Source organism: Triticum dicoccoides, chromosome 4B (genome assembly GCF_002162155.2).
Source record: "Triticum dicoccoides isolate Atlit2015 ecotype Zavitan chromosome 4B, WEW_v2.0, whole genome shotgun sequence".
Classification (NCBI taxonomy): Eukaryota; Viridiplantae; Streptophyta; class Magnoliopsida; order Poales; family Poaceae; genus Triticum; species Triticum dicoccoides.
Genome location: NC_041387.1, coordinates 304,669,428 through 304,684,812, shown reverse-complemented (window position 1 = coordinate 304,684,812; position 15,385 = coordinate 304,669,428). Strand labels below are relative to the sequence as shown.

The 15,385-nt window shown below is 42.7% G+C and overlaps 2 long non-coding RNA genes across 3 annotated transcripts; both read left to right on the top strand.

The window, feature by feature from the left end:
* Window positions 1-7,541: 7,541 nt before the first annotated feature.
* Window positions 7,542-10,436, top strand: LOC119293594. The gene is made up of 4 exons (XR_005143130.1): window positions 7,542-9,145; window positions 9,661-9,731; window positions 9,896-9,958; window positions 10,096-10,436. It is a non-coding gene; the product is annotated as an uncharacterized LOC119293594 (long non-coding RNA).
* Window positions 10,437-10,438: 2 nt separating this feature from the next.
* On the top strand, window positions 10,439-12,024 carry LOC119293593. Of its 2 annotated transcripts, none has more exons than XR_005143129.1 (3): window positions 10,439-10,892; window positions 11,434-11,742; window positions 11,829-12,024. It is a non-coding gene; the product is annotated as an uncharacterized LOC119293593 (long non-coding RNA). The 2 variants fall into 2 exon arrangements; XR_005143128.1 differs by having other exon boundaries at window positions 10,846-10,945.
* Window positions 12,025-15,385: the final 3,361 nt, after the last annotated feature.

Below are 15,385 nucleotides of genomic sequence, written 5' to 3'. Positions count from 1 at the left end.
AACAACGGAGTGGTGGTGCGCGGCGCACCGCGGGGTGCAGCGATGAAGCTTGCTGCTCGTGGCCAGCAGGGCCCGTGGTAGCATTGGCTGCCGGTGACGGGGGACAACGAGGAAAACCGTCGCCCGCAGTAGCTGTCTGAGCGACGCGGGCGGCAAGCGCAGCCCGGCGCTCAGCACGTGCCTGACGTGTGTCAGCCATGGATGTGTCGGAGTACCGGTGGATCGATCAACAGAAGAGAGGATCCGACGCACCCCTACCTGGCGCGCCAAATGTCGAATTTCGGGTTCCACAAACCCTCGATAGGTTCAAACTCTGGGGTGCGTGCGGAGATCTCAACCTACCCAGCCTACCTACTCATGATCTTCCTAAGCCTAGCGCGTCGAGCTCAAAGGGACAGAGAGACACAACAGTTTATCCTGGTTCGGGCCACCTTGCGGTGTAATACCCTACTCCAGCATTTTGGTGGATTGCCTCAAAGGGCTGAGGATGAACTAGTACAGTGGATGAACTGGCCTCAGGAGGTGAGGTGTTCTTGAGCTCAAGAGAGATGGTGAGGTGGTTGGATGAGAAGGAATCGTTCTGTTCATCCCCCTCTTTGGTGGTTGTTAAGTCCTATTTATAGTGGCCTTGGTGCTCTTCCCAAATGTTGGTGGGAAGGGATCCCAGAACGCCCAGCTTTCGAAGGGGACACCTAGTGCATCATATCCAGACTAAAGTGGTCTTCGCCTACGAAGAGTCTATAGTCGTGACGCTGTAGTGGGCTCGGCGATGACCTCCGTCCTGCCATCCTGGCGGTCTTGGTCTTGTTGCACCAGAATGGAAACCTTTGGTTGATTCCTCGGGACTCCATACCTACCACTTGCCTCCTTTGCACCAAAGGGGAAACTGGCGCTCTGCGCCCGCTGGCGCCCGTCTGGGCTTGGTCATCATGGCTCACATCAATTCAGCCTCGTGAGGTGCACCTTGAATAGAACATTCCTCCCCTCGGGAGCCAGCCTGAGGAGGCTGATCCCTTGGAGATCTTGGCGTCGTCCGCCTCACGAGGCTTGGCCCCTCGCGAGGGTCTTGAGTTCACGATGCTGAAGCTGGGCCGTACCAGGCCGTCGATGGAGCCACGCAGTGGGCCACAGGCAGGCAAGTCTGGGTACCCCCATATCCAGAACGCTGACAGTTTCAGTACTCTGCTGGAGGGGGATTCAATCACGGAGGGTCTATTGAACCTTGCTGCCTTCCCATGATGTGTGAGTAGTTTATCACAGACCTATGGGTCCATTGCTTGTAGCTAGATGGCTTCTTCTCTCTCTTTGATCTTCAATACAATGTTCTCCTTGATGTTCTTGGAGATCTATTCAATGTAATCTTCATTTACAGTTCAATCATTGAGATCCGGTGAATTGTGGGTTTATGATCAGATTATCTATGAATATTTTTTGAGTCTTCTCTGAACTCTTTTATGCATGATTAAGACAACTTTGTATTTCTCTACGATCTATTGATTTGGTTTGGCCAACTAGATTGATTTTCTTGCAATGGGAGAGGTGCTTTGGAATGGGTTCAATATTGTGGTGCTCAATCCCAGTGACAGAAAGGGACCTGACACATATTTATATTGTTTCCATTGAGGTTAAGAAGGTGGGGTTTATTCATATTAATTGAAACAGTTTATTTCATAACTAAATAATTGTAGCTTCAAATTAAATAAACTACATATGTAAATTGTCTAGAAAAATATATAGAGTAACATGGTGCACTTTATTTTGCTGCTTAACAACACTAAAGTTGTGTATTAGGCAGAACAATAGCAAATTCGAAAATTACATATGGGGATTTTCCGGAATTGTTGTGTGTTGTTTTCGGCCTCAATTAAATTGCCTAGGTAGGTAGATTAATTGTGCTTCAGCTCTTGCCATATTAACCAACATTTAATCTTCTCATATACAAAAACAGGAGAGAACTAAATAAATGAATGTGGTATTTCATCAATATGCTACTCATTGCATATTGAGCTCCACTTAATATGTAGTATTTGATTGTTGCACTTTGCCATGCCATGTTATTAAATCGGACATGCATAATACTTGATTGTGCATCATGCCATGACTATGCTTGGTTTTTTTACCATGTTGTTTGCTTCTTTACGGTTGTGCTTCTTCTTGATAGTTCCTGGTAATGTTGCGGTTGTGAGGATTCTCTTGACTATGTTGGTTCGTCTACTTCATGGACCTGATTTTCTTCCTACTGGGGTTTCAAGAAAGATGACCATTACCTTGGATATCACTACAATCTTTGCTTTTCTAGTTGTCTCGATGCTATCGCTATGTCTTGCTACCTACCACTTATTTGTCAGCCTCCCAAATTGCCATGATAACCCTCTAATCTCCTCCATCTTAGCAAACCATTGTTTGGCTATGTTACCGCTTTCCTTAGCCCCTCTTATAGTGTTGCTACTTGTAGGTGCAGTTGCAGGTTGTTTCATGTTGGGACATGGATATCATGGGATATCACAATATCTCTTATTTAATTAATGCACCTATATACTTGGTAATGGGTGGAAGGCTCGACCTTTTGCGTGTTGTTTTGTTCCACTCATGCCACCTAGTTTCCGTCATATGGGTGTTATGTTCCTTGATAAGCGCTCCTAACATGTGTAGGTGTTATGGGGACCCCTGACCATTCTCTTAATCTAAAACTACTCTAGCAAGGCCCAACTTTTATTTTACCGTTTGCCTAATAACAACTTAAAATTTGCATAGGGACTGGCGAGCACCCGAGGATAATTAATCAACAACCTGGGCTAGTGATCCTCATGAGTGTTGGTCTAAACTGGGCGATGTCCGGCACTCCCTGGGCAACCAGGGTCTCAGCGAATCTGAAGTCTAGCCCATCCGGTGTGCCCTTAGAACGAGATACGCGCGATTCCTTGGGATTGTCGGTACACCGGGACGTCTTCCTGGTTTAGTTTTACATTTTCTTGAGTGGATTGTCCACCGGGATTCCTTATCGTTAGCATCGTGTTATCATGGTGTGAGGATGTTCCATCCGATGCGCATGGTAATTTATAATGGACCACTTGGAGAACCCTTGCAGGGTTAAATCTTTTCGGAAGCCGTGCCCGCGGTTATGTGGCGACTTGGAAATTTATAATACCCCATTCTGGAGAACTTGACACTAAACTTAAAATAAAATACACCAACCGCGTGTGTAACCGTGACCGTCTCTTTTAGTGGGAGTTCGAGAAGAAAACACGGTGGGGTTATGTTTGACTCGTAAGTAGTGCAGGTTCATTTCTTGATCACTGCTAGTTGCGACCGTTATGCGTAGTTCAGTCTTCTTACTCTTGTACTCGTAAGTTAGCCACCAGACAAATGCTTAGTGCTTGATGCAACCTCACCACTTAACCATTTCATACCAATTAATCTTTGCTAGTTTTGATACCCATGGTAATGGGATTGCCGAGTCCTCATGGCTCACAGATTACTACAACAACGGGTGCAGGTTCTGGGAAAGCAATGCTTTGACGCGAGAGTGAGGAATGTTTATTTTGAAGTTCTTCTTCTGCTTCTTCCTCTTCGTCCATCATAGGATGGGTTCCGGTTGAGAACCTGGGATTAGCAGGGTGCATGTCGTTCTTGTTTCTCGCTTGATTTCATCCATAGATGGATCCTGCTCTTCTGTATGACGATTGGTATGTATTGATGTATTCATGTTGTAGCTTGTGGCCAGCGTAAGCCTTTATCTGGTATTCTCATCTATTCGTTACACAGTATGTTGTAATGATATCCACCTTGCTATGCGCTCGAAATGAGATTCTGCCGTAATCATGAATTCATCACGTGATCGGGATAGAATGGCATCTTGGGCGTTACAAGTTGGTATCAGAGCCTTACCGACCGCAGGAGCCCCCATGGTTGATCGAATTGTTGCCATTGTCGAGTCTAGAAAATAACTATTTTGACTATAGTCATATATTGGAGAGTAGGAAATATTTTTACTCTTTATCCCCTTTGTCGCTCTAGTGAGGATTTGTGACATGGTATTTTGATTCCATTACTCTTTTCACTCCAATTTTTTAGGATCAATCAGGTACTGTTGGAATTGTTGCGATATCAGTGTGACGGAATTCTGTCTTGGTGCCTCCTGTCTGACTTGATTTCTTCCATGGAGTTGAGATACAAGGGGTTCTTGTCACATGCACTATCGTTTCAGTTCTGCAATACCAGAGGACGCCCACACAAAAAGGCTTCTATACTCTTAGTGGTGAGATAACCACGACGCCACCCAGTACTAGGGAATGCGTTCGGGAGTACTACCATGACTAGTATAGCTGTTGTTTTTCGAAGGTCTGAGGTACACGAGTTTCATAGATTTTCTTGGTTATGTGTTGACGGATGTGGTACATTTGGAGCGTAGAATTCTACTAGGAGCTGTGTGTTAATTTTTGCTCCTTGTATCCATTGGACCAGATTGCATAACCAGAAAATTGTAGGAGTTCTTAGGTGGGAATTCAAGTAGTTACCTAGGCTTCTCCTCCCAACAAATGCATGACTGTGTTATGTATTTGTTTCCAACTTATTTTGTAAGTCAAATATTTTGTTTTGTTTTGGTTGTGGTATTCGAGTTGCTTCGATGTCAAGTGTTGATTCCATACCTTTTTCCTAAGCACTGTTCTCATATTTCTATGGGAGTGCTCATCCTTATTCTTTATTCAGATTATCATGACAATTCTTTTCCAACTAGAGTGCTTCTCTTCAAATTAATCCGATCTCTTCTACATTTGCAAGATCAATTCTCCATTTCTCAATGGTGTCCATTCCATCCGTCCCAAGCTGTCTTTGTTTTTCTCACCCTCCCGCCCTTTTTCTTGAAGGAGTCTGAAATCTCAAATCATGTATCCATTTTATTCATGTGAAGTTTCTTCATTCTTTCCTTCCATGATCTTAGCCGGCGATTCCTCGTGAAGATGCTCAAGAGCTATAAGTTTATCATTCTTCGTTCTGTTTTCTTCTCCGTTGGACTAAATTCAAGCTTTGATGTTGATCATATGTCTTGCTATTGCTTCACATGTTTTCCTTGGTGGAATTTCTTATCCAAGACTCTCTTTTCACCTCCCTTTGTTCATATTTGGAGTGTAGAAGACATCTCAGAAGATTCGTGTTTCCATTCAAGATTTGTTCAAGCTATTACGGGGTTGTTACCTCATTCAAGCTATTTAAATCAACCCATGCATTATCTTTCTAAGCAATCATTTCAATGGTGTTTCTTTTGAGCGGGCCCTAACACACATGTCTTTTCCCAAGATCTTACCCAGCTCTCCTAACTTTTATGGAGTTATTCTCAAATTATTTTCAAAGTTTAACATAAGAATGAATTATCATCAATCATATGCATTCTCCAAGATCTCTTTCAAATACTTTTTATCTTTGGCTCAACCTTTCTATTCTACACTCACAAATTCTTCTTGGTGGCCCTTGTCGTTGTTCTCAGTGTTGAAGACCGAAGAAGAGTTTTCCTCCAAATCTTGGTCTGTTCTCATGAAGATTCATGGTGTAAGCTTCATGCTATCCTCTCAATTGTTTTGGGTCATGAGAAATTCTTTTCATGACCGTCCCAAATCCTCTTCATGAGTTGTTTTCGTTTCGATCCAGGGCCATCATTTCAAAAGAATTTATTCATTCTAACTTTTCACCTCTCATTCTCCATCTCTTCCGGTGCGTCATTCAAGTATTTGTTAAATCAGCTCATGATCTGTTTGTTCTCTTATATATAAATTCCCTCAAGTGTCTTCGTTCGTTTTCTAATTCTTTCCGGCGAGGCATTCTTTTCCTTGTTCATTTTAAATTCTTATGGTGGTTCGTTCAACATTCCTCCTCCTTTATTATCGTATCATTTCATTCATTAGTTCTTATCAAATCTGACCAGTGGTCCATTGAGTTTGTGCTATATCTCTCTTTAATATTTTCAAGAAGAATAAGAGGATGCCAGATCCATTACTTCTCATCAATTTAATTTCATGAAGGATAAGCAGAACATAAACCTTATTCTTGTTCCTCAAAGTGAGTTAATTCCTTCTTGAAGAGTTTGATCACGATGAGTAAATTATAAATCCAAAGTGTTTCATTTTTTCTTTCCGGAGTTGCAACTTTTCTTGGTGATGTCGCCACAAAGCTTCTTCTCATTATTCTCAAAGGTGCCAAAGGAAATCAGTGCATGGCTTCATCTTGTTAATTTCAACTTGCATTTTTTTCCATCATCCTTCTCTTTTCGGAGTTCTTCAGAGGTTCATCGTGGTGGTGCGTCACAAATTTCTTTCATTCTTGAAGTGTTCATCAAGATTCTTGTTGGAGGAACTCAAGTATTCTTCTTCTTGCATTTCAAAGTGCAATTCGTTCTCTTTAATTGTTTGAAGTGGAGTTTTACATCTTTTCATTCCTCGCAAGCTAGCAATTGTTTCCGTTAGTGGCAGAATTTCACCTCTAGTTTTGAGATGTTTCCATAAGCCCACAAGGAGCATATCATTTGATTGTTGTTCATCAACAACTCCGTTCAAGCCTTTCTCCTAAGGATGCTCTTTCAACATCACTTGTGGTAGAAGATATTGTTGTCTTATCCATTCTTTTCATTCCATTCTTTCTTTTGTTTCGGAGGCATTGTGTTGTTGCTCTCGACAAGTATCATCCCGTCTTCTCATCCTCATGTTAAATTCCTTCGCTTTTCAACATGAGTGTTGTAAAAATTCTTTCGTTCTTATTCCTTCTCTATCTCATTTTAAGCAGAGTGGTTTCGAAGTCTATCTTCTCCCTTAAATTAGTGGTTCTTGTCGGATTCCTTGTTCCCCTTGTCCAACGGACTGTTTGCAATCTGGTTCATCTCTGGTGTATTATTTCTTTCAAGATGTTCCGCCTCTCAAGGTTCGTGGTTTCACTCATTTGTCGCAGAAGTAACTTTGTATTACCTCTTTCTCTTTCTCTTCTCATTTCTCGATCTCGGGGCGAGATCTCTTGTATGTGGCGGAGAGTTGTAACAACCCGAGACTGACGCTCCATATGCCTTTCATTTATTTTTATTGTTGCCACATGTTTCATTTGTTTGTTGCATTCATCATCGCATCATTCACATTGCATCGACACTTAGTTGCCGTCATTTTCCAAAAACTTGCATCTGTTCGTAGTTGTCGCTTCTCTGTTCTCTTCGTTGGCCGTTCTGAGACCAACCACCCTTGCAACCGAGCTGTCGTGACCGTTGCATCCGGATCAACCCCGAACATCCTCATATATTTTCAGTTTCTTCATTTGACTCCCCTAGCTTATTTTTCCCGACCATCTGATCTAAATCAGAGAGACCCTAAACCTTATCTATATATATATATTGCACCTAGTCCAATTTCAGACCAGGCCGTAGAACCTATGCCGCCGGTCCCATCCATCCTCTGACCTGCCACCCCACCCTCTCCCTCGGGATCCTCCCAAATGCCCTCCGCATCAACCCACACACATCCAGCCACCTCCCTAGACCCACCAACTATCCACCCATAGCCGTCAGATCTACATCCAATGGCTCCCTTGCCACAGTTCGTCCGACCGAGCAACCCTGATCTAGCCTCCCAGCGCAGCCGCGCTTGATCCACCTCCTAGAGCGCTCCCGAGGCATGAGCTCCTCCAACCTCACGGCCCCACTGCCCCCGGCAAACCTCACCGCCGGCGACCAGCACTAGCAGGCCCGTACCGCCCCTCTCTTCCCTGCCTCCTCTGCTCTCGGTCTCCCTCTCTCTTGTTCTGTGCTATCTCTCTCCTATAAGGAACACCCATGGACCTATCTCGCCGTCCATGGAGCTCCGCCACCGGCCGAGTCCGGCGCGACCGACTAGATCCGGTCGCCCCTCGTCTTCCCCTCCACGTAAGCACCTGCGAGCCACCCGGTCTTCCCGGAGCTCTTCACCGCGTCTACACCAAGTCCCCGTTAGATGCCACCATGACCCTCCGCACAACAGTTCCACCGGGAATCAAACCAGAACGATGCGTCGCATCCGAATCCGCACGTCCCGTGGCCGCCCACTTTCCCCACCTCTATTTCATTCGAGTGAGGAGGATGCCCCATCTTCCATTGACCGCATCGTGCTGTCCTGGCACCGCGCCAATGCACGGGCCATGATCTCCCCAAGGCTCAGCCGCCTACTTCCTTCTAGATGGCCCGCTACCTCCTCCACCTTTTAATCTTGTCATGTACATAAACAGGAAGAACTAAATAAATGAATATGGTGTTTCATGAATATGCAACTCATTGCATATTCAACTCCACTTAATTTGTAGTATTTGATTGTTGCACTTTGTCACGCCATCCAAAACAATAAGCTACGCTCAATGGGTGACCAACAAGCGATGCCACGTGTCTAGGAAAGTATCGAGGAGAAAAAAGGCAACGATTAATTCCTTTCCTTCCGTGCGGAAGGTAGCAATCAATTCCTTTCTTCCCTACGAAGGCAGCTCACGTCTTCATCTCTACCCCTCTCTATCTCTCTTTCCCCTTGAGTTAGACACGCCGCTTCCTCCACCCTTCCTTCACAGACTCCCCGCCATCGCTCCTCCCAAGCCTCGTGGTCCTCCCCCTCTCCTGAGCTCTCTCTCTCTCTCTCTCCCTCTCTCCCTCTCTCTCTCTCCCTCTCTCTCTCTATCTCCATCACCGTCGGGCCGTGCCCTCCAGCCAATGTGCGGATCTAGCCGAGAGGAGGGACATGACTCGAGTAGGGCTAGTCGCTGTTGTGCGCCTGCTTTGTCGTCGTGGGTTTTCGCTGTGCTTCCCGAGAAAAGGATTGGCTAGCGGCCCAGCCCCTAGATCCCATCCCCCGATTCCTCTCCCTTTCCCTCATCGACCGCCACCACCGGCGACCTTGCTGCAGTCGCCGCCATCAACACCCGTACCATCCCCAACGGCTAACGCTCCCGCCCATTCCCTTCTCCATACCATCGGTGACTTCCTCCCCTCTTCCTCACACTAGATCGAGCAGCAGGCTAGGATCCGATGCAGGCTCAGATTCGGCATGCTCGAACCGCTGGTTCCCATTGAGGATGCCATGGACAAGGTGCTATGGCCTTGGTGTTGTAGCCATGGATAAGGTGCTCTAGCCTAAATGATGCAGCCATGAACAAGGTGCCCTGCCCATCTCTCTTCTCTCTCTATTGGATTCATATTGGAACCAGGGTACTCCATGTGATTCTTTACCCCCATCTATGCTTTCTTAATCTACATGCATTGAGTAAAAGTTCTTCGTTTTTCATTGATCCTTCATTGATATTAATAATCCATAGTTTGATACACTAGAACTTGTTGTGGTTACTTTATTGGGGTTTTGAAAATAATTCCTCTAAAACTAAGTCATTCGGTCATACCATCAGTAGAGTAAATAATGGCTCTAAAACAGGGATCTCTCATCTTGGTTACCTTTACCTACTCAACTGCAAAACCTGAAGCTCAAGCTCAAGCTAGGCTAGGCTCATAGAATAATGGTGATGATTAGTTAGCTAAAATCAAACCCTCTATCCATTTTCTCTAGCTGACATCAAGAATAATGAATAGCAAGCACTATGCCTGATTGTGTCCTGAATGCCTAATCAAGTTCCACCGGAAAATAAATTCATCGTGTTTGACTTGTGAAATCGATGCAGATGTGGGCATCATAGTTTTTTCTGGCAGCCGAGAGATGCCTGGAGTTCCATTACAGTACGGGTACTCTCAGGTATGATGAATCATCATATTTCTCACATGACTCTGAATCTCCATTGCACTTGACTGCACCCTCTATCTTGATCTTCTTGATGACTTATAATTTCAACAAACATTCCCCTACATAATTTGTCCTTGGTCTGAAAGAACACTTCCTGATGATATATTTCAAATTAGGTTGTTGCCAGGATCATATGGACAATATGTACAGTCACGCTGCTGTTATCCGCTTTCCTTCCAGTAAGTTGTCACTACATTTTGTTTCTGTTCCATTTGAGAATACCTAAATCATGTAGATTGTAGAGCAAAGATAGATGATCGACATCTTCACGAATCAACAGGGCTGATTACTACTGCCTTTTTCTTGTTTCCTGCAGTTGACGACTTCAAATTATTCAAGGAGAGCATGGCGTACAAGGATGTAAGGTTTTTTTGCTTGCATCCTTGTAGATCTAGGAGTCGGTCAATTCTATTTTGTATTGAGGGGAACTTTGTTTTCATCAAGGTCTAGACAATAATAAGATATTAACAAAAGTAAAATATCCTTGGTCTGAAAGAAACAATCCTGTTGTTATATTTCAAATCAGGTTATGCATGTCCTTGGTCTTCGGTAAATTCTGTTTCAAATGCAGGAGAACATTGTTTTTTTATAAAGGAACAAATAATACTAAGATATTTACAAAAATAAAGAAGTGCCCCGTAAAATGGCTTAACTATTGTTCAACTTCAGTTCAGTTAGTTGGATCATTAATACCCAAAGAAATTAGACTATCTATGCCTTCTGCTGAGAACCTATTATGGTTACTTTATTAGGGCTCTAAAAATAGATTGTTCTTGTTCAGTTCAGTAAATCGTTGCTGTGAAAGCTTGAACCTCTTAGTTACCTTTACCTACTGTGTTGGAAACCAGATACGCTCAGGCTAGGCGTGCAGAACAATGATGATTAGTGTCCTAAATTCAGGGGACACCGAGCTTGAAAATTTTGAAACTAAAACTCTCTACGCATTGCTCTAGCGGACAGCAAGCACCATGCTTCATTGTGTTGCGGCGCGATATTAACTTCTTTGTGTTTGCCTTGTGAGGTGCAAGTGTGGGTGTTGAAGGTTCATCCGGTTGTAGAGAGGTGATATTTTGAGCTGCATTTCATCATCAACCCCATGGGAGATCAATTCATGTAGGTAGATCCTGAGCAGTCGCGCTCTGGGCCTGATCCTGAGCTTGCTTATTGTGAGTGTCTATTCATTATTTGAAACTATTGACGCTACTTTTCTTGTGCCAAAAAATTTCTATGATTTCGGTTTTCCATATTGATAAAAAACTACCTTGACAAACACATCTATCCGTTCGTAGAAGATTATCCTAATTTGACGGGATGGGAGGAGGAAATATATAATGTGGCCAAGAAAATTCTGGAGGAGCCAAGTACAAAGCATATGCTACCCTTCCACCATGTTGTTTTGTAGTTCAGTATGCATGATCTTCTTTCTTAAACTACACAACAAAATATAATCTACTGATTCCACTTCTACATAGGTTGTATCTCATTTGAGGGAAGATCAGAAAAATTATTAAGCATAACATGTCACCTTATTTCATTTTAAGTGTAAGGTCTGCTCTACCTTAGGATCACATGGTTTGTGTGATTTGATGAGCTCATCCAATTCTCATATTTTCCATTGCTCATTAATCTTTTTCCTTTTCCCGGTGAGATGTAGCACGTGGTCACTGGACTGAGAAGGGACATGGATAAAGATTTTCATAACAGTGTCGACAAACTGCCATCGGAGTTGAACCATGTGAGCATGACTACAAGCATCTTCACCCACACTTTACTGGTATTTAGTTTCCATTTCCCAACTAGATTATTCTGTAGTATGTACTAATGTATGTGTTCTTTGCCTGCATGCTTGTGAGCGGTGTGTATTCTGCAAGTTTCAGAAAGAACAACTCAAAGAATATATAACATTTTGTCGTGGAAGCCCATGACCAAGGGGAAGCCATCCAATACTACATAAAGATTGAAGGTACATGTGCAAAACAGTTTTTTTTAATTTGATTCACTTCCGACTGAAGTCTAGCGAGATAGCTAACCCTTACAAAATCCTGGTAGAGTTCACCGTGAGGTTCATGAGCTTCTACGGATCATGCATAGCGAAGAACTCGAGTAATTGTATGAAGGGGGTGATCCACTATGGTGATGACCCACAAGTGTAGGGGATTTATTGTAGTCCTTTTGATAAGAAAGAGTGTCGAACCCAACAAGGAGCAGAAGGAAATGACAAACAGTTTTCAACATGGTATTCTCTGCAAGCACTGAAATTATCGGTAACAGATAGTTTTGTGATAAGATAATTCATAACGGGTAAGAAGTAACAAGGGTAACAAAGGTGCAGCAAGGTGGTCCAATCCTTTTTGTAGCAAAGGACAAGCTTCGACAAACTCTTATATAAGTAAAGCGCTCCCGAGGACACATGTGAATTACTGTCAAGCTAGTTTTCATCATGCTCATATGATCCGCCTTTGTTACTTAATTTGATATGTGGGTGGACCGGTGCTTGGGTCTTGTACTTACTTGGACAAGCCTCCCACTTCCGATTAACTCCTCTCGCAAGTATCCGCAACTAGGAGGGAAGAATTAAGATAAATCTAACCATAGCATGAAACATATGGATGGAAATCAACCCCTTACGAAGCAACGCATAAACTAAGGTTTAAGATTCCGTCACTCTAGCAACCCATCATCTACTTATTACTTCCCAATGTCTTCCTCTAGGCCCAAATCATGGTGAAGTTTCATGTAGTCGACGTTCACATAACACCACTAGAGGAAAGACAACATACATCTCATCAAAATATTGAACGAATACCAAGTTCCATGATTACTTATAACAAGAATTCTCCCATGTCCTCAGGAACAAACATAACTACTCACAAAGCATATTCATGTTCATAATCAGAGGGGTATTGAATATCATCAAGGATCTGAACATATGTTCTTCCACTGAATAAACCAACTAGCATCAACTACAAGGAGTAATCAACACTAGTAGCAACCCACAGGTACCAATCTGAGGTTTTGAGACAAAGATTGGATGCAAGAGATGAACTAGGGTTTGAGAGGAGATGGTGCTGGTGAAGATGTTTATGGATATTGACCCCCTCTTGATGAGAGGATCGTTGGTGATGACAATGGCTTCGTTTTCCCCTTCCTGAAGGGAAGTTTCCTCGGCAGAACAGCTCCGCCGGAGCCCTAGATTGCTTCTGCCCAGGTTCCGCCTCAAGACGGCGGTGCTTCACCCCAAAATATTCCTTATGATTTTTTCCAGATAAAAACCCTCCATGTAGGAAAGATGGGCACCGGAGACCTGCCAAGGGGGCCCACAAGCCCTAGGAGCGCCCCCAGGGGGGTAGGGTGCGCCCCCAGGCTTGTGGCCACCTGGTGGGTCCCCAATGGTATTTTCTTTGCTAAGTATTTTATATATATTCAAAATAAGTGTTCGTAAATTTTCAGGACTTTTTTGAGTTGTGTAGAATACGTCTCTTAGATTTGCTCCTTTTCGGTCCAGACCTCCAGCTGCCGACATTCTCCCTCTTTGTGTAAACCTTGTAAAATGAGAGAGAAAGGGCATAAGTATTGTACCATAATGTGTAATAACATCCCATAATGCAATACATATTAATATAAAAGAATGATGCAAAATGGACGTATCAACTCCTCCAAGCATAGACCTCGCTTGTCCTCAAGCGGAAGTCAAAATCAATAATCATGTCCACATGTTTTAGAGATAGAGGTGTCGATAAAATAAAATACAGACATGAAGGCATCATGATCATCTTTAGAACAACAAAATATTTTGTCATAAAATTTCTTATGCCAAAGTAAGAATTCGTTCACAAGGTAAAGTATGGAACAAGAACTTTGTTCAAAACTAACAAACTATTATCTCAGTCATTGGTGCAATTGCAATTAATCATAACATAGGAAAGAGTCAATGTAAGAGGTTTTCAGCAAGTTCACATACTCAACTATCATTTATTCTTTCATAATTGCTGACACTCCCATGATACTTTATGACATGAAAGTTTTAATAGGACACAGAGAAAGATAGGGGCTTATGGTTTCACCTCCCAACCTTTTACCTCAAGGGTAATGTCAACAATAATAATTTATGAATATCTACATCCAAGTTGATATATAAATATATCTGGATCTCCCCCCAACATATAGTGCTTGCCAAAAAGCGAAAGTATCAAAAGAATAGGTAATGATCACCATGACTCTTGCATTACGGTAGAGGGTAAATAAAAGATAGGCCCTTCGCAGAGGGAAGCAGAGGTTGTCATGGATTTTATGGTTGGATGCACAAAATATTAATGCAAAAGAACGTCACTTTATATTGCCACTTGTGATCAAGAGCTTTCTTACGTAGTCTGTCGCTTTTATTTCTTCCATATCATAAGTTTGCATAAAGCTTATTTCCCTCACACTAATCTATACCTACTATTAAAGGGAATAGGTATTCTAGGTTTGGTCCGCCTTTGTTTCGTCCTATCCTGATGATTTTTATGTACGCTATTTTTTAGTTTTGTCCAGGCAGAGTCGAAGCCCACGCAAGATTGAGCTTCTGCGTTGCTGGGTTGGGACTTTGCCTAACCGGTTCTTCCTGTTGTTTCATTGGGCCTGTGCGGGAATGAAAATTCTAATTATACCAAGAAACAAATGCATGGATATTTTATGTTGTACGAGGCAAAAGACGGCCTTGCATCAAGCAAGGCATGGCTAGCCTACGATGTCTAGATGACTGTACGTGGTATGGGTGTCTAATAAGCACTGATGACCTTACGTGGAACTCCCAACTACGCCATGGCTCTTTTGTAATTGTGCGGCTGATATGTATTTCTTCTAGACCTCAGTGTGTGCCTCGCTGCAGTCGGTAGCACTATTGGATGTTTAGGTGAATGGGACAATTATTGTTTCTTTGCATAGGTGGGACAACTAGCGTTTCTTCATAGTATTCGCTATGAACCATTGTGACTGCACATAACCCTAGGATTTGGCTAGGAAGGGATGAGAATCAAGCTCAACATGTCAGAGAATCCATGAAAATATAACTTCTATTTGAATATAAAGAAACATAACCCATTACGTTTTCTTCCTTGTAGAACATCAACCTTTTAGCATATAATATTTTAATGAGTGCTCACAATCACAAAATATGTCCAAGAAAGTATATTTGTATGTAGTACCTCTCTTTATTTGTTACTTCTTATTAATTGCAACAATGACCAAAACTATGTTTGTCAACTCCCAACAAATTTCATGTGACATACTTCTTACATGTGAAGTCATCACTTACCTTAAGATCATTATACAATCTTTTTATTTCTTTTACTCTTTTTTCTTTTTCTCATGATCTAGGAAGAAAGCAAAGCCCTCAACTCAAAACTAATCTTTATTATATAACTCTTGGACTCAATTACATAGAGGGAACACAAAGCAAAACTCAAAGCTAGATCATACTAAAATGTTATTCTACTAAACCGAGATATAACCAAATGGATCGAACTAAGAAAAACGATAAAGGTAAAGATGTGATGGTGATACGATACTGGGGCACATCCCCCAAGCTTGGCAGTTGCCAAGGGGAGTACCCATACCCATGTATT